Below are 24,658 nucleotides of genomic sequence, written 5' to 3'. Positions count from 1 at the left end.
GTATCACTTTTTAAATTTAATATACTATAACATTAAAAATGCTTATAAATTGGAATCACATTGTGTATATATATACTGCTTTTTAGCTGTCTTTTTTCTCATAACAGTACAGTACCCCTTTTCTGTTACTCAGGTTCCTCTAGCGTGTGATTTGGGGGGAGGTATGTATTTATAGATGTGATATAACTTTTTTATTCCTGTTCTCAGACCTGTAGACTGATTTCAGTTCTTCATCATTCTAGAAAGCACTCAGGTGAACATCCCCATAGACGCAGGCTAGCAGTCCAACAGCATAATTTTTAAATTAATTTATCTACATTTTTTTAGACATAATGCTATCACACACTTAACAGACTACAGTATAGTGTAAATATAACTTCTATATGCACCGAGAAACCAAAACAATTTTGTGACTCGTTTTACTCCAATTTTCGCTTTGAGTGGTCGGGAACAGAACACACAGTATCTCCGAGGTATGGCTGTCTTGGCATTGATCTGAACAAGCAGACCGATGGATTTCCAAGACTTCCCACTTGTGAAAGTAAGTTAAATCAAACTCTGATTCCCTATTTCAGAAGCTTAAATAGCAAAGAAACAATGTAACAAATTGATTTGATTTTATAAATATGAATCAAATCTAAACATGGCTTGATTTTTAATTCAAATATTGTACCATTCAGGTTAGTTATGTGTTGGATTAAATGACATTCACCTCCTTAATTTACTAAATCAGTGCTCAAGCCTGTAATTGAAGTAATCTGAAAAATGTCTCCTTAGGGCAGGGGAATACTGGGGTTTTTTGGGTTTTGCTTTTTTTTTTTTTTCTTTTTAGGGCCACATTCGAGGCATATGGAAGTTTCCAGGCTAGGGGCTGAATCAGAGCTGCAGCTGCCAGCCTGCACCACACCACAGCTATACCAGATCCGGTCGCTTTTGCGACCTAACCACAGCTCAAGGCAACGCCAGATCCTTAACCCGCTGAGGGAGGCCAGGGATCCAACCCGCATCCTCACGGATACTAGTCAGATTCTTTTCTGCTGCGCCACAATGGGAACCCCGGGGGGGGGGGGGGGAATACTTTTGATAGGGAACAGAATAGGGTAGTTAAGATGGTTGTAGAAGTCCCAGTAGTGGACCTTAGACAGAGAAGGAAACCCAGGGAACTCTGGCAGATCACTGAAAGTTAATAAGCACTGAAGAAAGCCAACAGAATGTCCTGGAACTAAGCAAGGCTTGCTTAACTATGAAGCCATCAATAAAAGCACGAGATACGCCTCAGGTCATTCGGGGAAACATAAAACGAGGCCTGCACTCAAGTTCAGCAAGATAATGATCCTGAGGACCAAGGACAGGTATTTAAGGGAAAGAGGACGTTCCAGAGTCGGAGCCCCTCATTACCCAGAAACCTGAGATGATTCAACATAGCCTCGCATCTGTTACCACCTTCTGCTGATTTGAATAAGCACCATGACAGTCCTAGTCTGACCTCATAGGGTCCAACACTCTCTTACTCAATACGAAGGAGGAGCTAGTGATGTCAGCCTGGTCTCTGCCTTGAAGAATGAGGAAGTAGGTGGCTTTCCTTGGATTATAAAAACGTAGCCCACCTAATCCTCAGGGCAGAGCCTCCCTCCCCACCCCTGCCTGCTTGTACCCCTCACAAGCCTCCTATCTTAATAAATCTATTTCTTGCCTATCGCTTTGCTGCTTGCTGACTTTTGCGCTGAGACACAAAGAACTTGAGCCTCAGTAAGTCCAGACACCAGGTGACTGATTCTAATTTTAAAAACTGTGGGTACAAGTCCCAATCTGATTTTGGCTGGGTTCCAGACAGAGGTGTTTCAGTTTCACTTTGACTTAATTAAAAAGAGAATGTCAGTTGATAGGTGTGTCTTTTCAGAGAATGTCTCCTGGTAGATACACTGAATCAAAGAAATAATAATCAACCCAGTGAAACCTTAAGTTTAGAGAAAATATTTGTAATTTGTAATTTTATTATTTTACAATAATATTTATTTATTTATTGTCTCTCTGTCGTTTTAGGGCCACACCCACAGCATATGGAGGTTCCCAGGCTAGGGGTCAAATCAGAGGTACAGCTGCCGGCCTACACCACAGCCACAGCCACGCAGGATCTGAGCCACGTGTGCGACCTACACCACAGCTCATGGCAATGCCAGATCCTTAACCCACTGAGCGAGGCCAGGGATTGAACCCTCATCCTCGTGGATGCTAGTCGGGTTCGCTAACCTCTGAGCCATGATGGGAACTCCGGGTAATTTGTAATTTTAAAATGAATATGCCATTGTGTAATTAGGCAATGTGAATTCATCACATTTGCCCTGATAGGAGAAAGTAAGTTTTCTGATACCAACAGAGTCTCTGATATCATCCTGAACTATGATCTCAGGGAATTTTCCTAACTGATACTTGCTTCAGTTCATTTTTATCATAGTGAAATCAAGTCCTTCTAAAACCAAGTTCCCCTGCCACGTTTATGGTTAACCTCTCTATCCAAAAGTGTATTTCTTTTCTTGTGCCACCCTTGTTTCCCTCAGGATAGAGGAGTATCAAAGAAATGAGGGGATTAAAAATTCTGTGGGGCCATCCTGGGTACCAAAACCATGTGTGTCCTCTGCTTCTTGTTTGGAAAAAGAGGCTTTAGTCTCCTAGGCCTGCCCTGAGTTCCAAAGAGCAGATTCAAGCAGTTACTAATTAGGGAAGTAATGGGGTGCAGAAATAAAGGGAAAATATCCAAGCAAAAAAAAAAAAGTAATGATGGCTTAAACAATAGTTCAGCGATAAAACAGAGTCTCAGGTCCTGCTCAGAGGATATACACAGTAATGTGATACTTACCTTTGAGTTGTTCTGCAGAAACTAAGAGCTCCCTACCCAGGTAGAGGGCGGTGAGTACCTGCTGACCACAAAACAAAAATATAATCCCCAGTTTGGTTGGAACCAAAAGGTTGATGATTAAAATTCCAGAAACAGCACCGTGTTACCTGCAACCCACACCAGAAATATTGCTTTTAAAAACCCTTCTGTGGAAGTTCTCGCTATGGTGCAGTGGGTTAAGAATCTGACTGCATACAGTGGAAAATGGAAGATTTTTGTTTACGAAAAATGGAAGATTTTATTTATAGTAAGCTCATCTTTTATTTCTATGTAATGAGTTCTAAAATCTTCAAAGTTGGAATAATACTTTCAGAGGAGTTCCCTGGTGGCTCAGTGGGTTAAGGACCTGGCATTGTCATTGCTGTATAACAGTGAAAGACTTTATAATGGATAGAGTACTGGGTGACCTGTTTGAACAACCTTCTAAGTTATCTCTACATTTCACTGTCCTTGAGCTATTTTAGAATTCCAGTAAGATGTAAAATATTGATAGTAATTCAAATGAGTCTTACCCCAGATATGCAAATTGTGTCAACTGAAATGCAACTGATCCTTGTCTTTGTATAGTAATCTGTTTTACATTTCTTTGTAAGTTCATTTCCGTACTCCTAATTGCCTATGTATGTGTAGTTCTTTGAATTTTTTTTTTTTTTTTTTTTTTTTTTAGGGCTGTACCTGCGGCATATGGATGTTCCAGGTTAGGGGTTGAATCAGAGCTGCTGCAGCCGCTGGCCTACACCACAGCTCACAGTAATGACCAGATCCTTAACCCACTGAGCAGGCTAGGGATCAAACCCATATCCTCATGGATACCAGTCAGGTTCGTTCCGACTGGGTCACAGTGGGAACTCCTGAATTCTTCTTTGAATCAGTTACAACAACTTGTTGCTTTCCTCATTAATTAATAAGTTAAATAAAATTAATGGACATGTATTTATGTTTGTATTAGGGTCACGATTTTAACCTTAAAAAATTATCCTTTAATTTACCTAAATAATTAGATTTCTGAGAGGATTAAATAAGACGATATGTGTTTGGGAGTTCCCGTCGTGGCGGAGTATTTAAACGAATCCGTCTAGGAACCATGAGGTTGTGGGCCTTGCTCAGTGGGTTGGGGATCCGGTATTGCCGTGAGCTATGGTGTGGGTTGCAGATACAGCTCGGATCCCATGTTGCTATGGTTCTGGTGTAGGCTGGTGGCTACAGCTCTGATTAGACCCCTAGCCTGGGAACCTCCATATGCTGCAGGAGTGCCCCTAGAAAAGGCAAAAAGACAAAAAAAAAAAAAAAAAAAAAAAGATACGTGTTAAATGCTTGGCACAGTGCCTGAAACATAATGATGATATATTTTTTTTCATACTTAGTTTAGAGACCAAATGAGCTTTGATTCTAGTGAACAAGTATCTTCTTCAGAGCTAACTGGTAAGAATTCAAAATAACATAAAGGAATTAGCTGAGATGGTTTAACGATAGTAAGACTATGATGTACTTGAAAGAAGAACTTATGTACCATTAAACTACATAAACTTTGGTTATGAACATTCAAAATCAATATATCACTGCAAGTCGTGTTTTGACCTCATCTTAAATACTTTCAAGATCCGTGAAGGGGTTAGAAGAGATCTAGTATTACCCGAGGCGCCTAGGGATGCAGAGGCTCAAGGAAAACCACCTGGAGATACACAGACATAGAGAACAGCCTTGTGGTGGCCACGAGGGAGGAGGTTGACGAAGGGATGGAGACGGAGGTTGGAGCTGGCAGATTCGAGCTCTTCTACATGGGATGGATCAACAACAAGATCCTACTGTAGAGCATAGGAAACTATATTCAATAACCTGTGATAAATCACAGTAGAAAAGAATTAAAAAAAAAAAAAAAACCTGGAAAAATATGTAGTAGATGATAGGTTCCCAGGAGGATGGAGACAGACACACACACACACACCCCCGCCCCCGGCCCCGAATGTGACTGTTCACCTTGGAGACCTGCTGCGGACATGGGTACAGCCCAGCACAAGGACTACCCCCTTTCCGGAATGTGGAGCATAGATTAACCACCTACAAGGATTCGCTGTCCTCTGTCACGGGATTCAACCACCTACTCCTCCCTTGACCTTCCCTCCCCCTTCTTCATCGTTCCTGCCACAAGTTCCGGCCATGAAGTCCAGCCACAGAGCCTTTATAAACCCAGCATCTGCTCACAGTCAGGGTTGGTGCCATCTTGAGTTCAGCCCATGCCCCTCTTCTGCTTTACCAACTTGGCCTTGCACGTTCCTCCCACGGCAAACCTAACAATAGTGTTTGAAGGAAACCCAGTTCCCACCGCCTATAATTCTGCCACTGACAGAAGTCGCCACCTTGCTAAAGATTCATTAGTAATATGGGGGGAAATATAAAATGGACTGGCAAATCAATGAATCAAAATAAGAGAGTTAAGGGAGTTCTCGTCGTGGCTCAGTGGTTAATGAATCCAACTAGGAACCAAGAGGTTGCGGGTTCAATCCCTGGCCTTGCTCAGTGGGTTAAGGATGCGGCATTGCTGTGAACTGCGGTGCAGGTCACAGATGCAGCTCGGATCTGGTGTTGCTGTGGCTCAGGCATAGGCCAGTGGCTACAGCTCCGACTGGATCCCTAGCCTGGGAACCTCCATATGCCGCAGAAGCGACCCAAAAAATGGCAAAAAAGACAAAAAAAAAAAAAAAAAAAAGAGAGAGAGAGAGTTAAAATAAACTTGCACCTGCCTTCCTTCCTTTTTCCTCCTAGCCTATTTACCACCAAATAGATAGATTTTGCAATGGAGAGAGTGAAGGACATTTTATTTAGGTATGTATTTCTATGTTACTCCATTGAACAAAGAAACCTGTGCTGCTGATGATTAAAGATAGAGTTTGGATAAACTGCTTTACAAGGAAGGAATCCTACTTACCAGCTGGATCACACCCAGGAAGAGGTTGATTAACAAGCTTATTACACACTGGATCAGGTTTTCTAGAACCAGACTGGCATTCATCAAGATACTGTTTAGGAACACCGAGTGAGAGGACGTGACGGCAGGAAAAACATCCTTAAAGAATTTCTCTCCCTCAATGTCATGAGCAAAATAAACAAAACAAATATATTCAACAACATTAATTAAAGGCTATGTGTCAGGTGCTATTTTAGCCAGGAAATCTCTGCCCTCATGAAGCTTATCTTGGGTGGGAGCAGGGAGCAGAGCAGCAGAGACAGTCTGTAAATAAAATGAGGTAAATGATACGGGATACAAGAAAGTGATAGGTGCTCTGGAGAAAAATGAGAACAAGCAGCCAGGACAGTCATTTTGAAGAGCTTGGTCAAAGAAGGTCACTTTGAGAGATGTTGAGCAAAGATTTAAAGAGAGATAAGGAGCAAGCCCAGAGGGATGGAGGAGGAGAGAATGCTCCAGGTAGGAGACCTCGAGGCAAGTAAACACCTACTGAGCTTGAGGACTAACCCGGAGGCCAGCAGGTCTCAGCAGAAAAAGCCAGGAGAGTAAGGATGCAGGCAGTACCTTACAGCCCAGTGAGCCAGTGAGAGGTTGCAGTTTTCTCTCTCAAAGAGAAGCGGAGCCACTGGAGAACTTTAAATTTAAATTTTAAATTTATCACCTCACTTGGATTTTAAAAGGACCTCCAGGGAGTTTTCTTGTGGTGCAGGATCTGGCATTGTTAACTGTAGTGGCTAGGGTGGCTGCTGTGGTGCAGGTTCCCTCCCTGGCCCAGGAACGAGAAAGAGACGAGTCTACAGAGGAAAGAGGAAAGCGCTTGGTCTAAACTGGATCCCACGCCTCCCCCACCCAATCCGATGCAGCCAAAAAAGCCCTATTGAAAAAATTGCTTCCCCCTAAACCTGGAGACAATCAGGCTGGTTCTGTGAACTGAAGTTTGGCACTTGCCATCGGCCTCTACGTAGATGAAATTATGAGCCACTGCAGCTGCCGACCTGCAACACCCGCTGAGCAGAGCTCTGGGTGAACATCAGGAGTGAGGCACTCTGCGCTCTGGGAAAACTGGAAGAACAGGCCTTCAGACAGTCAGAGGTTTCTAGGAGAAGATTTTAATGTGCCCAACTCTTACAGCTCTTCATATCTAGAAAAACACGAAACATCCTTAAGGATGATGTCCGCTCCTTGTGACTGGTGGTAACCTTCGGGAGATCAGCAACAAACGTTTGTAAAACGTGTGTGTGCTGCATGCACCTCCCCTCACCTTTATCAGATCCTGATATTCCCCCTTCTCCACCTCGGGTGGTATTTCAGCCCGTAGTTAGGGATACAGAATGTCACCGTCATCTGCAAACGCATCACCTCCCAGGGTGAGAGCCACTGAGTCCTGGAGGCTGTGAAAACTCAGGATGCTGGCCCTGATGGCGGAGGTGCATATCAAAGGATTTATTTCAGTGAGCCCAGGCCTCTTTTGTTCCTGCTCCCTGTCCTCTGTTGCAGAAACCCCTATATATCCTAGCTCCTCCCTCACTGCCTCAAAGCGGTTTCCCAGGGATGCCTGAGATGCTGTTTCCTGGGCTTAAAACTTAACTTTCAACTTGTAGGTTACGCATTTTTTTTTTTTTTTGTCGACAGTTCATTTTTTCTTTTTTTTTTTTCCTCAGAGGACTAGTAAAATAGTTATTTTGGGTTCTGCACCCAATCCCAATGTGTGGAGGGGGCATTTCCCCTATACCACCAAGCAGTGCTCAGGATACCAGCTGCATGTACTACAATTCAACCTAATTCTGACACTACAGGCATGCCTGTTTTTATTGCATGCTGATTTATGGCATTTTTAAAATAAATTGAAGGTTGTTGGCAACCCTGCATCCAGCAAGTCTATCTGCACCATTTTTCCGACAGCATTTGCTCACTTTGTGTCTGTGTCACATTTTGGTCATTCTCACAATATTTCAAACTTTTTTCATTATTATTATATTCGTTACGGTGATCTGTGATTGGTGATCTTTGATGTTACTATTACAAAAAGACTATGACTTGCTAAAGGCTCAGATGATGGATAGCAATTCTTAGCAATGAAATTTAAGAAAAAATAATGTATGTACATTCTTTTAGACACAATGCTATTGCACGCTTGGTAAACTGTAGTCTAGTGTACAGTAGATAGTCTAGTATATGTACTGGGAAACCAAAAAATTCGCGTGACTATCTTGCAATAATCGATTTATTAATTAGCCTGGAACCGAATCTGTGATATCCATGAGGTGTGCCAGAGAGTGTGAGAGTCCACAGATAAAGGGCTAGGTCCCACAAGACTGTCCTCTATGTCGGATGTCAACTGCAAGCCCAGGTTGTTATGTGTCCTTATATCCCACAGGCTACAGACTGAAGGTTCCCAAGACCTCCTCCCTGGACTTTAGATGCCAGTCTCAATCCAGACCGTCATCTGTGCATCTGACCGGCTGGCTTTAAGTCAGAGGTTCCCATGTCTCTTTCCTCGGGTTCAATTAATTTACTAGAGCAGCTCACAGGACTCAGGAAACCCTTTCACTCACTAGGTTACCGGTTTATTACGAAGGATATTAAAGGATTTGAGCCGACAGCCAGATGAAGAGGGGGATACATAGGGTGAGGTCCTGAACAAAGGAGCTTCTGTCTTCCTGGTGCTTGGGGCCCAGCATGGCGACACATGGAAGCATTCTGGTTTCCCCACTGGGAAGCCCTCCAAACACCCTCTTTCTGGGCATTTTTATGGAGGTTTCATTACATAGGCATGGTTGATTAAATCACTCGCCATTGCTGATCGATTCCTCCAGCCTCTCTCCCTTCCTCGGAAATCAGGGAGTAGGACAATTGGTTTCCTTGGCAACTAGCCCCATCCTCAGGTGCTTTCCAAAAGTCTCCTCATTAACATAAACCCAGTCTTGTTGGAAAGAGGCTTCCTGGAAATAACTAGACACCAATTCCACTTTTATGACTCTGAAGCTTTTGCAGAAATGGAGGACAAGACACCAAGCATTATAACAAAAATGCTCTCATTTCTCTTATCACTAGGGATGCTAAGTCCAAGGATTTGGGGAGCTGTGAGCCAGGAACTGTGAATGCAGAACAAATATATGTGAGAAATATATTTTTGTCATCTGAATGACCAAATATATATATTTCCCATAAATCACTGTTGTTGGGAGCTGGGAAGTAAGATAGAGAAATGAACAATGAGCCTGACTCTCTATGATGGATACAAAGGTTCCAGGGCCATACTCTGGACTGAGGGAATTGGTCCAAAGGCTGAATTAACAGGAATAATGCACTGTGGGAAAAAAGTCAAGAGGTCATCACACTGTATCAAATGAGGCAGAGGCACTCATGACTTCAAAAGCAACTTCATAACTATGCAAATATCCTATAAGGGGAAGTAGGAATATAGCTTGAAAGAGGCACAGAGTCACCTTAGAGGAAAACATAGCTCAAGAACAGAATAAGGAGGAGTATTACTGACCTAAGGAAAAATCATCACAAGGTTTAATACAATGTAATTAGAAAACTAAGTTTAAAAAATTAGAAATAATAGCTAATAGAATAGATACTACTGGAAACTGAATTACTGCCATAGGGGAGCTTCAGACAGTGGACACATGTAAAAATTACACAGAATAAAGAAAAAACAAAACTAATATATCCGGAACACAGACCAAGATCATCCAAACAGTGTAATTTCTCTCCATGAAATAGGTATCCTGTAAGACGATACAGGTGTATTTTAAAACATAATTCAACGAGTTCCCTGGTGGCTCTGCAGGTTAAAGATTTGGCATTGTCACTGCTGTGGCTCTGGTTACTGCTGTGATGTGGGTTTTATTCCTGGCTGGGGAACTTCCATATGTTACAGGCATGGCCAAAAAAACAAATTGTGTGTGTGTGTTTGTAAAACCCAAGAGGCATATCCCACAGATAAAGAAAAAACACTGCATCTCCAAATTTAAAAGAACACTTTCTCTCCTAAAGTCTGAAAGAGAATGCTCAAATCCAATGTGATGACTGAATCTCAGGATAGAAGAAATCTTCAGATATCCAGGCAGAAGAAACAAATCATCTTCAAGAGGGGAGAAGTAAAGCTGGTGCTAGCTTTCCCTACAACAACATTTGGGATCCAGAGTCCACAAACATGGCAGAATGGCCACTATCTGGACCCTTGTGAGAAACACAGTATCTCAGGACCCATGCCATGCACTTGTAACAAGCCCCTAGGTCATTTCTATTGCAGATTAAAGTTTGAGAATTAGGAATCTGCACAACCCTCATAGAAACAAGACTTTGTCAGGAATATTCTATTGCAGTTCATTTGTCATTCAATTGTAAGGTTGTATTTTCAAAGATGAGTTTATTTGGCAAAGTGCACCCTTGAGTTTTTCTGAAGGCTTGATAACAAAATTCAGATGTCTCAAAGAATCCAGGAACAAAGAAGGAAGAAGTGAAAGCCCAGTGTTAACTTTGAATCCATTTGAACAAAGAGCAAAACAACCACGAGAATTATAGTAAAAGAAATGAATGTCAATGCAGTAACGGGGATAATGTAAAAATGATAGAACTCATAAGAGGGAAGTTGGGAGGAAGAATATCCCTATCTTTCATAGCAGATTGCCTATAAGTACTTCTGAAATTTGAAGCATGTAATGTTTTCAAAAAGCATAATGACTCCAGTATCTTAATGTTTTTCATGTTTACACCTGTGCTTTTTTTAAAAACCTGAACCTTAGAGGCATATTTTAGGAAATGAGTTTCCTTGTGGTGACGAGACATGTGAAGTTGAACCATTCCTTTGATTTCACTTCCTTGTATTTTTCTTACACGAAATTCAAGAAAAATCTGATATCTGAATGACATAACATTTATAGTTATCATCTCTACAAAAGTAATTTTATCTTTCTGTTTAGCCATCCATCAATATTTTCTCTATCCACCTGCAAAAAAAGTTGTATGTATGTCTGTGGTGTCTAGAATGTTGTCGAATGTTGACAGCATAAGTTTTCTTTATCTTTATTTTTTAAGGTTACATTTTTAAAAAGTTAGTATAGTTGATTTACAGTGTTCTGTCAATTTCTGCTGTACAGAAAAGTGACCCAGTCATTCACACACACACACACACACACACACACACACACACACACACACCACACACACACACAGGTATACATTCTTTTTCCCATATTACCTTCCATCATGTTCTATCACAAGTGACTGCATACAGTTCCCTGTCTACAGAGCAGGACCTCATTGCTTATCCATTCGAAATGTAACACTTTGCATCTGCTAACCCCAAACTCCCTGGACCATCCCACTCCCTCCTCCTCCCCCTCGGTAACTAGTCTGTTCTCCATGACTGGACAACACAAGTTTTCAAATGCTCAGATAGTTACACTTCTTTCTTGTCTAAATTACTTCAAAAGAGCATGAATGGTTTTTAAAAATAGGGCAAAAGAAATAGGAGAGGATATAAACAGTAGTTAACTGTAGTTCGTGGAAATAAAGTTAATTTTTTCCCTTTGGATTTTTATGTACTTTTCACTTCAAAAAGAAAATTTACCCAAGCTTTACATGAAAGCATCAAAGACATTTCTGAACTAAAGACTTTGCTGATCCCTCATGCTTGGACTTTAGCTCCATTGCCTTAAGTGGAGTAAAGCAGAAGCCAAAGACCAAAGCACATCTCAAGTGGAGTGCCTTAGAAAGCATCCTCCCTCACGTCTGAGCTGGGATCCCCCCAAAAAGGCTACATTTTCAGGGTAAAGGAAAACTACAAGTGACCTCCCCAACCTCAGGGCTGCCTTGATATAAAGGTTGCATTGCCACGGCATGGGAGTAAAACCACTATTCTGGCCACAGACCAGCCTCACAAAGATCCGCACCCTGGAAATGCAGAGCTGGGATGGGCCAGGGAATCCCAAGCCTTGAACTCAGTTGGAAGTGGTACCCAGTGGGTAAAACACACTCAGGTACTAGCAAATGTGAATGGCAAGTCTCTTTAGAAGGAGGCCACCTGCATTATAGGCACTGGAGAATCCCCAAGTGTTCAACAGTTATGACCAGTATTCCATCAAGGAGAACCAAGACACAAGGTAACAAGGAAACATGAGTGATAACCAGCAGAAACCATCTCCCAAAAGGCCGGATACAGATTATAAAACAAACATCCTCAGCGTGAAAGGGGATAAATGACAAGCTCAGAAAAGAGGCAGCAAGAATTGAAAGAATGACCTTGCAGTTTGAAAAAGAACCAAATGGCATGTCTGTCTGTCTGTCTCTCTCTATGTATATATAATATATTATATATATATATATAATAGCTAGAGTTAAATGCTCAGTAGAAGTGTAAGAAGCAGATAACACAAAGCAGAAGCACTTAATGGGAAGATTACTCACTCAGAATTTTAGTACGGAGTAAAAAAATTGTGGAAAATGCAGGAAAAAGCTAAAGAAAGAGGTGGAGAACTTTCGGATATGTTTAATTAGTTATCAAAGGAGAGGGGAGAAGACACAGGGACCATTTGAAGAGATAATGGCTGAGAATTCTCTAAAACTGATGAAATCATCAATCCACAGACTTACGTGGTGCATCAATTCCAAAAAGGGAAATAAGAAGATAAACATATTCATAGGCATTTGCGTATGTAAATCACAGGGAAGCTGGGGTAGCCTAACTGATATCAGAGAGAGTGGATAAGATAAAAAGCATCTCTTGGGAATACATGGACCACTTCCTAAGATAAGACACCTCATTTAAAAGGAAGGTAACCATCTCACGTTTTTGTGTACACCTAATACAGCCTAAAAGTATATGAAGGAGAATACAGAACCACGGAAGATAAGGGGAAAAATCCATAACTTGTATGTGGGGGGGACCCTCTAACTAAATTGATGCAATAAAAAATTAAAATGTCAGGGCAGATATAGAAGACTGAAACAATATGATTAACAAACAGAATAGACATTTATAAAACATTGCTTTCAACAACCACAGAATGACATTTTTTTTTTTTTCAAGAATATAGCACTCCTGGAGTTCCCATTATGGTGCAGCAGAAATGGATCCAACTAGGAACCATGATGTTGCCGGTTTGATCCCTGGCCTCGCTCAGTAGTTTAAGGATCTGGTGTTGCCATGAGCTGTGGTTTAGGTTGTAGATGCAGCTTGCTGTGTTGCTGTGGCTGTGGCGTAAGTCCCTAGCCTGGGACTCTCCATATGCCATGGGTGTGGCCCCCCAAAAGCAAAAAATAACAGTAATAATAAATTAAAAAAAAAACAACATAACACTCCTTCAGAGCATTGATATTTAACATTTCAGTAGGCAATTAAACAGGTTTTACTCAAACTGCAAACCATCACCCGTGTATTGAGTGGGGCCTCAGCCCTGGGTTCAGACTGACTTCAGTTTGTTCCATGTCTGGTCCCAGGGTTAGCCAGAGACATGGCAGGTTTTCCCACAGACTGTATGTAGAGTCCTCATTCTCTCATTCTCCTTTCTGAGATTTCCCCCTTCACTCTCTGAAAGCTCTGAAAGCCCTGAGTCCCTTCCCTGGCTCACCTGCCCAGAAAGAGGAAGAAATTTCTATTGGTGTGTCAGCCTTCCTGTACTTCCAATGGGTCTGCAGATGCCTTCAGGGTAAAGCTCAAAACAAAAACAAAAACAAACAAACCCCCAAATCAAACAAACAAAAAAAAAAACCCACCCCAACCTAATAGGAGCAAAAAGGAAGGCTTCCACCAAGGTATACACTCTCTCCAAGTATTGACTCTCTTCCAAAATCTGCCTGCTTTGGCTTGTTGAGTTTTTTGCTGTTGTTATTGTTGTTTTGCACTTTGCTCAGTTTATCCAAAGGAAGGCCGGGTGGGATGTAACCCCATCATGTTCAAAGTGGAAATTCCCTGCAAGGGAACTTTGGCAAGCTAGTTTTATGTAAGTTTATGTAGGCTGGATTCCTCAAGTACCACTAAACATTATTAGACCTTATCCTATCACGCACTCTCTAAAAAAAAAATTTTAATTGAAGTATAGTTGATTGACAATGTGAACTCTGCTTTACAGCAGAGGGATTCAGTTATGCATAGTATATATTCTTTTTCATATTCTTTTCCATTATGCTTTAGCATTCCCGGCACCATACAAGAGGGCCTTGTTTATCCATCCTTTATATAATAGTTCGCATCTGCTTATCCCAAACTCCCAGTCCATTCCTCCTCCATCCCCCAACCCCCTCTTGGCAACCCCAAGTCTGTTCTCCATGTCTGTGAGTCTGTTTCTGTTTCACAGATAACTTCATTTGCTATCACAGACTCTTGCACACACTCATGAACCGAATCCAGCAGAATCCTTCCCAGGTTTGGCTGCTGTGCTCAGTGAGTACCTGCTCATGGCTCAGTGGTCCTCCAGTTACCAAGGTCATCAGATGCCACACGGCTTCCCCTGCTTCATCCCACACAGATGGTGATTCCATCTGAATCTTGCAGGTTTGGATGATGTAACACCCAAAGGAGGGTTGTTGTAACAAATTACCACATACCAACTGGTTCCAACGACAGAAAAGTATTCTCCCACAGTTCTGGAAGCATGAAGTCTGAAATCAAGGTATCAGCAGGGTTATGCTCCAACCAAAGGCTTTCTTTAGTCTTCCTTCTGATGACTGCTGGCAATTCTTGGCTTTCCTTGGTTTTTTAGATGCATTACTCCAAACTCTGCCTGTTGAAACATGACCTTCTCCCTATATGTCCTCAGTATGCCCCAATTTTCCATCCTTTATAAGGATACCAGTCATCGGATTAAGGCCCACGTTAATCCAATATGTCCCAGTCCTAACTTGACTGGCTCTGCAAAGATCCTATTTCCAAATAACGTCCAGTTCACAGGGATTAGGACTTGAGTGCATCTTTTGGGGGAACACAATTCTACCTAAAACAGGTGATTTGTCCCCAGTGGATCACATTGGGAAGAAAAAGTAGGGATAATCTGTAACCTAGTTTTTCATGGAGGTCATCCATGAATCTTTGGTCTGTTTTTCTAGGGTTTTTTTTTTTTGGTGGGGGGTTGGTCAGGAAATTTGGAGAGATTCCAAAATTTGAAAATGTCAGATATCAAAGTAATAAAGTGAGTTGTAGATTTTGTAATGGGAGAAGGGGTGTTGTTACAAGAGGGCAAATAATAAAGAACAAGGTGACGGAACTATAAACAAATCTGCCTTCAGCATAAGGATCGCCCAAGACAGGAATTAAAATAGGCTGGAAAAGACTGTTTTTTTAAAATTAATTAATTTTTTAAAATTAATGAAAGATTGAGGTGAAAACATTTACGTTATGTAACCTGGGAACCAAATTTCTAAATTAGGGTATTTATTTTATACATAGTAAAAATGTTCTAAATATTCAGAATTTAGTGATTTGTATAACATCACATAAATAGCAAGACAGAATCCAACCCATGTGTTCTTCTATGCATTAAACAGTAAATAATTTTCACTTATTTAACATTTCTTTTAAAATTGGGAAGCCATTATTGAAAAATGTATAAAAAGGGGGGAAAAAAATCATCCCAGCTCTCCTACGATCCTAAAACCAAAAATATTTTCTTTTTTTGCCTATTATCTTCCAGTCTTTTTCCATTTGCGCCAGTATTTTTACATACTTGCAAGAAATCAGCTTTTAAATAAAAATAAGTAAGCAATAGAAAGTATATATAATTCAGGGATTCACTTACAGGAAAATTAATTGCTTTGCATTTTCACTTAAAATGAAATCCAACACACCCAGGGGAATTTTCAAAGTCTTTTCAGCTGCTTCTTGGAATCTTCCTTCAAGGAACTGCTGATACTGGTCTTATGACGGTTCTGTCTCACAAAGACACATAAAACACAAGGGTCTGGTACACCTGCCCAAGCTATCAATTAGGCCTCCAATGTTTTTTAATCAGCCGTCTCATTAATTTCAATGAGTTTCAGGTATAATAATTACACATGGAATAGAAAGTTTCTGTGACGAACCATGATTCATGACACACAGATTACCATCAAACTCTGCAGATACTTGAAGCAAAGATTATCTGATTCAGAAACAAATGCCCTGAAATGAGGTCACGCAGCGAGGGAGCACAAAGGGAGATGTGCCTCACTGCTAAGGAGGAGCTTTGACTTTGGAACAAATTGGGTATGGGTCTCGAGACCTCTTCTTGCTGGCTGGTGAAGATGCTTCAACCTCCCTAAGCTTCAGCTTTGCTATCCTTTAGTGGAGAAAATGCAACTTAATTTCATAGGTTCTTTTTTTTTTTTTGTCTTTTTTTTAGGGCCACATCTGTGGCATATGGAAGTTCCCAGGCCAGGGGTTGAATCCGAGCTGCAACTGCTGGCCTACACCAGAAGTGTGGCCTACAAGTCACAGCAACTCGGGATCTGAGCCATGGCTGTGACCTACACCCTATAGCTCACAGCAAAGCCTGATCCTTAACCCACTGGGTGAGGCCAGGGATTGAACCTGTGCCAGGTCTTGATGGATACTAGTCGGGTTCGTTACTGCTGAGCCATAACAGGAACTCCCATAGGTTCTTGAAAAGGTTATAGAAGCAACACCACGCCTAACACTTAGGACTTCAGTTCCTGAATTACTCAACTGAATGTTGACTGAATACTGAATCATTCAATTTTTGAATAAATATTCAAAGAGTAACCGGTACTACAGAGATACCCTTTTATAAAGCAAGTTGCTCATGCAACTGGTTTGACTCTAGTCACTTGAATCATCTTCTTTTTCTTTTTTACTATATAATGATTTTTATTGTTTTCCACTATAGCTGGTTTACAGTGTTTTGTCAATTTTCTTTCATTGTCCTCACTGCTCTGGTCTGCCTGATTGAGGAATTCATCTCAAAGACTCCACGGGGCACTTTCTACCCATGACTTCATCATGATAATAGGAAGTAGTAGTTATTAATCGAAACCTCAAAACATGAAATAAACTTTATATACTTTACTACCCATCAAACTTAAAGACATAAATTATGTGTATATGTAATTCATAGGTAGGCATAAACATTGCAGAGTCCCTAATTCCAGTCCTTTCCAGATTAAAATTCAGGAAGGTGAGGGGAATATAATTTGATCTGGTGTTGATTTTCCTCTTCTTTTTTTAAAAAATCTTTTTAAAGAATTTCATCTGGAGTTCCCATCGTGGCGCAGTGGTTAACGAATCCGACTAGGAACCATGAGGTTGTGGGTTCGAATCCTGCCCTTGCTCAGCGGGTTAAGGATCCAGCGTTGCCGTGAGCTGTGGTGTAGGTCGCAGATGCGGCTCGGATCCTACGTTGCTGTGGCTCTGGTGTAGGCTGGCAGCTACAGCTCCGATTAGACCCCTAGCCTGGGAACCTCCATATGCCGTGAGAGCAGCCCAAGAAATGGCAAAAAGAAAAAAAAAAAAAAAAAAAGAATTTCATCAAAGTATAGTTGATTTACAATGTCTTACTAGTTTCAAGTGTACAGTACAGTGATTCAGTTATACATATATATGTGTGTGTATTCTTTCTGATTCTTCTCCCATATAGGTTATTATAAAATATTGAGTTAGTTCCCTATGCAATACTAGGTCATTATTGGTTATGATTTTCCTCTTGTATTGTCCAGGCTCCGGTCCTGTGCTGTCTCCTTGTTTATGTTGATTTAGGACAGGTCTGTCACTTCTTTGCTCCAGAAATGGGAAGCTCAGACTGCAATTATTCAAAGTTCAAGCACAGTCTTGATTGATGGCATTTATTTTTTGGTACCAATTCCCAAACCTCCCTTAATAGGTTTATTCTCTTTATTTATTTATTTTTGCATATTTTTTTTTAGGGCCGCACACGCGGCATATGGAGGTTCCCAGGCTAGGTGTCTAATCTGAGCTACAGCTAGCTGCCAGCCTACACCACAGCCATAGCAATGCAGGATCCGAGACGCGTCTGCAACCTACACCACAGCTCACGGCAACGCCGGATCCTTAACTCACTGAATGAGGCCAGGGATCAAACCCACAACCTCATGGTCCCACGACAGGAACTCTGGTTCATTCTCTTTAGAAATGCATACTCTTTCAAGTTGTCTGCTGCAGCTGCCCTTGGCTTTCGGTGTGATAATTCACCCAGATGGAAGGTGTCATAAAGAAGGGCTTCAGAGAGGCCATTCCATTTCAGTAGAACCTTGAAATATGGCAGGTAGACCATATGGGGGTGGGGAGGGCATTCCAGGAGCAGGGAAAAACCTGAAAGTGTTTCGAATACATCTTGTTCTCACCTATCTGCTGAGCAGGAAAAGCTATTTGGAGGCAGGTACTACAGATAAGTATGGACAGGGAGCCAGATTATGACGAGCCTCACATACCATGCTAAAGAGCAAGGACCCCCTAGCAGGTGAAGGTGTACAGTGGTGAGGAGCCACAGGCCTGAGCAGGTGGCTTTACACTGCAGTTCATGCTCTACTTGCCTTGCAGCAGCTAAGCAGCTAATGGACTGCAACTCAGCAGTAAGGAAGTATCAGCCCTTCACCACCTCCACTTCTTCCTCCACACACTCAAGTCCCTTCTGCTCCGTCAACCCCTTCTACCCCTAGCTACTGCATCTGTGCATTCTTCTCTTTCATGCAGGCCTCTCACCCTGCAGTGCTTATTTGTTCATGTGCATGTGTCCCCCACAAGAGCTTGAGTGTCTTGAGGGCCAGGACAGCACTGCACTCACTTTCCTATGCTCAGGATTTAGCCCAGCGCCTAGCAGAACGTAGGCACTCCACATATGCATTATCGCATTCATTCAATACTGACTGAGTGCCTACTCCACGCTTCCTAGGACAAGTGCTAAAGCCACGGAGTGTAGGACATCGAGCAAAACTCCTGCCCTCCTGGAGTCTGCATGGGAATTCTCAGAGACACACAGCAAATCAGGAAGTGAGGATATAAACAAATGGGTAAAATTTTCATTATGTCAGACAGTGATTAGGGCTATGGTAAAAAAAAAAAAAGGCAATAAATCAGAGGAGATAAACAAAGGGTGTGACTTGAAATAGGGTAGTCAGAGAAGCTTTCTCTGCGAAGTGGATATTAGAATGTAGACTTGGAGTTCCCTGGTGGCCTGGTGGGTTAAGGATCAGTGTCACTGCAGTGGCTTAGGTTGCTCCTGTGGTGCAGGTTCGACCCCCGGCTGGGAAACATTGCCAAAAAAATGAGGGAGCAAACCTAGGTGGATACCTGGAGTGGGGAGAGGGGGAGGCTGGGAGTAGAAGACACTGGAAGAGAAGACAGAGGAAAGCCCTGGAACAAGACCTGTCTAGTGTTCAAGGAGAGGCCAATAGAGCTGGAACAGTGAGCCTGAAGGGACAGGTCAGAGGGGTCAACTGGAGTGGGGAGGGGATCAGTGGTTAGGCAGATTTTTTGTTTCTTTCTATTGGCTGAGATGTGCAGTAGCTTGATGTGGTATCTCAGTTCCCAGATCAGGGATTGAACCCAGGCTGCAGAACTGAAAGTACAGAGTCATAACCACTAAACCACCAGGGAACTCCTTAGACAGATCTCATAAGGTACTTTTAGGCCACTGTAAGGACTTTGGTTGTTATTCTGAGTGGAATGGGAAGCCACTGAGGGATTCTGAGCAGAGAAGCATGATCGAACTTGCTAATTAAACACAACAGCTCTGGCAGCTTTAAGAGGGACATATGTTCTGGATGACAAAGGAGGTCGCCTGGACCTGTGAGGGATTAGGAGATATCTAAAAAAGTGTTGGATCCTACTCATAACAACTAAGACATGGAAACAACCTAAATGCCCATCAACAGAGGAATGGATTAGGAAGATATGGTACATATACGCAATGGAATACTACTCAGCCCTAAAAAAGAATGAAATAATGCCATTTGCAGCAACATGGATGCAACTAGAGATTCTCACACTAAGAGAAGTGAGTCAGAAAGAGAAAGACAAATGCCATAGGATATCACTTATATGTGGAATCTAAAACACGGCACAAATGAACCTAGCTACAAAACAGAAACAGACTCATGGACTTGGAGAACAGACTTGTGGTTGCCAAGGGGGAGAGGGGAGGGAGTGGAATGAATGGAGAATTTGGTGTTAGTAGATGCAAACTATTACATTTAGAATGGATGAGCAATGAGGTCCTGCTGTACACCACAGGGAACTCTATCCCTCTCTTGGGGTAGACCAGGATGAACAATCATATGTATGACTGGGTCACTTTGCTGTACTGCAGAAATTGGCACACCACTGTAAATCAACTATACTTTAATAAAAAATATTTTAAAAAGAGCCCCAAAGTTGCAAAACGACAAACAAAGTGCTGGATCCTGTACGGAATTTGAAGGTGGTTTTCTTCAAATGGATTTGCTAGTGGTTGATGGGGGTATGAGAGGCTGAGGGGAGTGAAGACTGTCTCCAGAGCTTTGGCATGAACGACTGGAAACCTGGAGTTGATGTTTACTGAGATATGCTGGGTGACCATATTATTCTGCTTCCAGCACCCAGCAGGTAGAGGCCCAGGATGCAACACCCCACGACAAAGGGGTGTCTGGTCCAAAATGTCAACAGTGCCCAAGTAGAGGCAGAGAAGAGGATGGGAAGGCCAGGTTGAGTAACATAAACTGAGATGAAGATCAATGCAATTGAAGAGAGAAACGATGAGGACTCGAAATTCTTCATTTTTATCATTTCTATCCAGCCTACTTATCCAAAATCTATAAAGGTCATTCACCAAAAAAAAAAAAAAAAAAAAAAAAAAAAAGACATACCCTTGAACATAGCAGTATATTAAGAAATTACATGGCTAGGAGTTCCTGTGGTGGTTCAGCTGGTTAAGAACCCAACATAGTGTCCGTGAGGATGCAGGTTTGATTCCTGGCTTTGCTCAGTGGGTTAAGGATCCAGTGTTGCCTTAAGCTGTGGCATTATGTCACAGATGCGGCTGGGGTCTGGTGTTGCTGTGGCTGTGGTGTAGGCTGGCAGCTGCAGCTCCTATTCCACCCCTAGCCTGGGAACTTCCATATGCCGCAGGTGCGGCCATTAGAAAAAAAAAAGTTAAAAAAAAAAAGAAAGAAAGAAATTAGAAATTACACAACTGAAAGACTCTACAGAACTCATTAGCCTTAACGTTAAAAGAGGTTTGAAAATGGGACAAAGAAATAAACGCCATCAATTAGTACTATAATTAGGGTTTTACCGGGATTCTCACTCACTCCTCAGCTGTCCATTTCCGATGCTCAGTTCAGATACAACGCCATTGATGCTGGTGGCTTCCTGGATTTCCAAAGCAGACACGCACTGTTAACAAAAACAATCACGATGACCACCACCCATCTAAATACGGTTAAGCTGAAATTCATTTTATAAGCAAAGCTCTTCCTATTCACAACAGATGGGTAGATCTCTCAGGAAGAAGATTATCAAGTGCGGTACCCTGACTCATTCTTATCCTCACTCCATCTTCCCTCCAAAGCAGAATGAATGAAACACCGTTAAAATAAGTGGCAGGCCGCCAGATCTCTGTGGCCATTCTCTTCCCTCTTCATCTGTTTGGACCATCTGTGAAGTTATAAGGAAAATGTCACACTGGCTGACCTAAAAGCATTCTCCTAGTTCCAGCTTAGCATCTTGCATTTTTATTCCCTCCTTTTTTTTTGAATTTAGTCACAGAAGGAGGTAACTCTGAATATGTCTCTTGATTTCTGAGCGGCTAGAAACTAAAAGTAGCATCCCAAGTATTAAGCTAATGAAAGGAAATGAAACTTTCAAACCATCCCTAATATTCTGGATTCAGGTCTAATAGACAAGGCTTTAGGATCCCAAACCCTTTCCTATCTCCATTTTCCTTTGTGATCTTATAATGGGGTCCCAAGCTTTAGCAAAATGGGTAAAAGTGCCTTTGTGCCTGTGCCAAAATACTGAGACCATAAGATTTTAGTTTTGGGGGAGTTCCCGTCGTGGTGCAGTGGTTAACGAATCCGACTAGGAACCATGAGGTTGCGGGTTCGGTCCCTGCCCTTGCTCAGTGGGTTAATGATCCGGCGTTGCCGTGAGCTGTGGTGTAGGTCGCAGATGTGGCTCAGATCCTACGTTGCTGTGGCTCTGGTGTAGGCTGGCAGCTACAGCTCCAATTAGACCCCTAGCCTGGGAACCTCCATATGCCTCGGGAGCGGCCCAAGAAATGGCAAAAAGACAAAAAAAAAAGATTTTAGTTTTGGTAGAGAATTACATCAAGGCTTAGAGCTTTTTTAAAAATTAATTTATTTTTATTGAAGTATAGTCGATTTACAATGTTGTATTAGTTTCTGGTGTATAGCAAAGTGATTCAGTTAGACATATACATATATCTATTCTTTTTCAGATTCTTTTCCCTTATAGATTATTGCAAGATACTGCATAGAGTTCCCTGTGCTATACTGGAGGTCCCTGTTGCTTACCCATTTTATATACAGCAGTGTGTAGCTGTTAATCTCAAACTCCTATTTTATCTCTCCCACCCCTTTCCCCTTGGGTAATGTAAGTTTGTTTTCTATGCCTGTTTTGTAAATAAATTCCTTTGCATCATGTTTTTTAGGTTCACGTTTGATATTTGCCGAGATTTCGTTCTGTGCTATCTCCCTCCTCCTGGTGGTTTACAAGCAGGCAGACACACAAGAGCATTTATAGCTATTACGTAACATGACAGCAGGCAAGGGTGAGTGTGCACACATTTGAGAACTCTGCCCTCTGTGTGGAATGCGACGGAAACAAGTCTAAACAGGACTGCGCCCCCAAACACGGGGGGACCTGGAGGGGGGAGCCTGTGGAGAGAGGCATCCACCAATCTCCGTGTTCCTTTCTTTCAGGAAAAGGGAGGCAGGCTGAAAAGGATCTGGGTTTTGTGCAATCCATGGATTTCCACATTGGATTATCTGTCAGGTAGCTATGAACATTTTAAACACAAACTCTGTTTCTACCTATGTAGCGAGGGAAACAGTTTGCCCATAAGGCACCCTTGGTGCCTTGACGAATAAACAAAACCGTGTAAACATTCAAGGAAAAAATAGACTAGCAGAGATACAGGGTTCCTTGTGAACCTTAGGATCTCCCATGGGGCTGCCCTGGGCTTGAATGCCACAGTCACGGACAGAATCACAGGAGGGGGTCTGCTGTGGGGCCTTCAACTCTCAGCCCTACTGTCTCCCCAAAGCACAACAAAACAAGCAAACCGCCTCTGAGGTGCCAAAAGGATTAAGACATTGTCCTTACTCGACCTCTTCCTCATTTCCATTTGAAGACAACAGGTGGTTCGCTTCAGTCACACAGAGATTCCTGTCCCCATCCTGAAACCTAGACGAAGGATCATAAACAGATCAATCGGATACCTGTTTTCTCGAGAATAAAAGACACTGCTGTGCAGAAGCTGATGCCAAATCCTTTCAGCCCTCTATCTTCCACCACACTCACTGTTAATTACTACTTGTCAATGCTTGTTAAGAATTGCCTAGCTCCACTTTCCGAATCTGGGCATAAAATAGATACCCAGGGGGCCTCCCTTCCGGAGACTCAGTGGGGAGACGCTGTGAACTGAGCACACTTCATTATCTAAATGTGACAATAATTTTTTTTTTTTTTTTTTTTGGCATTTGTAAAATTCAAGAGTGCTCATCACCTTCTGGGAAATTGGTCTTTGTTCTTGGAGTGCTGCAAGTGCACAGCATAAATTGCCCGTTCCAATGAATATGGAAATAAAGCCGAGAGAGCACACGTATAGCATCTTGAAAAATGATTTCACGTATAGCATCTTGAAAAATGATTTCGTATTACTTGTTATTCTGCTTCCAAAGCATTATATAAAGTTGATTGAAGAGATAACTGGAATATCATCCACCAAGTCTCAGTGCTTCCCTCCCTTATGATTTATTTTCAAAACACCGTTTTCGAGAGACAAGGCTCGATTCCTTTTTTGGAAGGCACCCTGATCGATCTCTGCTTAGGTCTTGCCGTGGAAACTTTTTTCTTTGAAGGAATCTCAGTCACTGTGAACACGGCATCTTAAAAACACTTATTTTCTTCACTTTCTACCTACTCAAAACCAGCACTGACTGACCATAAATGGCTAAAATAATTCATCCGGATCAAAGTTACAGGGTTAAATGTACATACTTTTAGGAAAGCCAAAAATCTAGCTTTATAATTCATAATACCTGGAGCAGATGGTGATAATATCATGGACAGAAAGCAAGACCACATGCTACTTCCAGATCAGACTTCTGAATTTCTTTGAACACTGAAAACTACTTTATTCCTATCTGTCCTTTTGAAATTCTAGAGATTCTTACAGGATAATGCTCATGTCTGGACCCTACTTAACAGTGATAAAAGAAGAATATGTAGTTATTTTCTGTGTATGTTTTTTTTTTAATTCATCATGATGGAAAATAAAATATTTTAGCTATTAAAAATATTAATTTGGGGAGTTCCTGCTATAGTGCAGTGGGTTAAGGGTCTGGCATTGTCACTGCAGCAGCTCGGATTGCTGCTGTGGCACAGGTTCAATTTCTGGCCCAGGAACTTTCATATGCCACAGGCACAGCCAAAAAAAAAAAAAAAGAAGAAAAATTAATTTTCTGATTCTTTCTTTTCACCCTCGCCTAATTCCAAACAATTTGTATGGATCATTTTGGATAGGTATTGAAAAATTACTTTATTTTATTTACTCTATATTTTTAGGGCCTTAGGTGTGGCATATGGAAGTTCCCAGGCTAGGGGTTGAATTGGAGCT

At 41.8% G+C, this 24,658-nt stretch overlaps 1 protein-coding gene across 22 annotated transcripts in view; it reads right to left on the bottom strand.

Annotated features, from left to right (window-relative positions):
* Positions 1-24,658, bottom strand: part of ABCA5 (ATP binding cassette subfamily A member 5) — a 133,000-nt gene that overhangs the window by 93,652 nt on the left and 14,690 nt on the right. For 8 of the 22 annotated variants that reach the window (XR_014820869.1, XR_014820859.1, XR_014820866.1 and 5 more), the window contains exons 2-3: positions 23,143-23,223; positions 21,092-21,192 (exon numbers count right to left, since the gene is read on the bottom strand). The gene's annotated coding sequence lies outside the window, so the exon portion shown is untranslated. The remainder of the gene's footprint in view (positions 1-21,091; positions 21,193-23,142; positions 23,224-24,658) is intronic. The other 14 variants (XR_014820861.1, XM_021068105.2, XM_084983850.1 and 11 more) reach the window with 5 other exon arrangements.

Source organism: Sus scrofa, chromosome 12, assembly GCF_054392235.1.
Source record: "Sus scrofa isolate SSC_HxYL_T2T_F1_AM1 chromosome 12, Sscrofa_HxYL_maternal_Yorkshire_Landrace_v2.0, whole genome shotgun sequence".
In the NCBI taxonomy this organism is placed as follows: Eukaryota; Metazoa; Chordata; class Mammalia; order Artiodactyla; family Suidae; genus Sus; species Sus scrofa.
The sequence above is the reverse complement of the archived record's forward strand: the minus strand, read 5'-3'. Positions and strand labels throughout refer to the sequence as shown.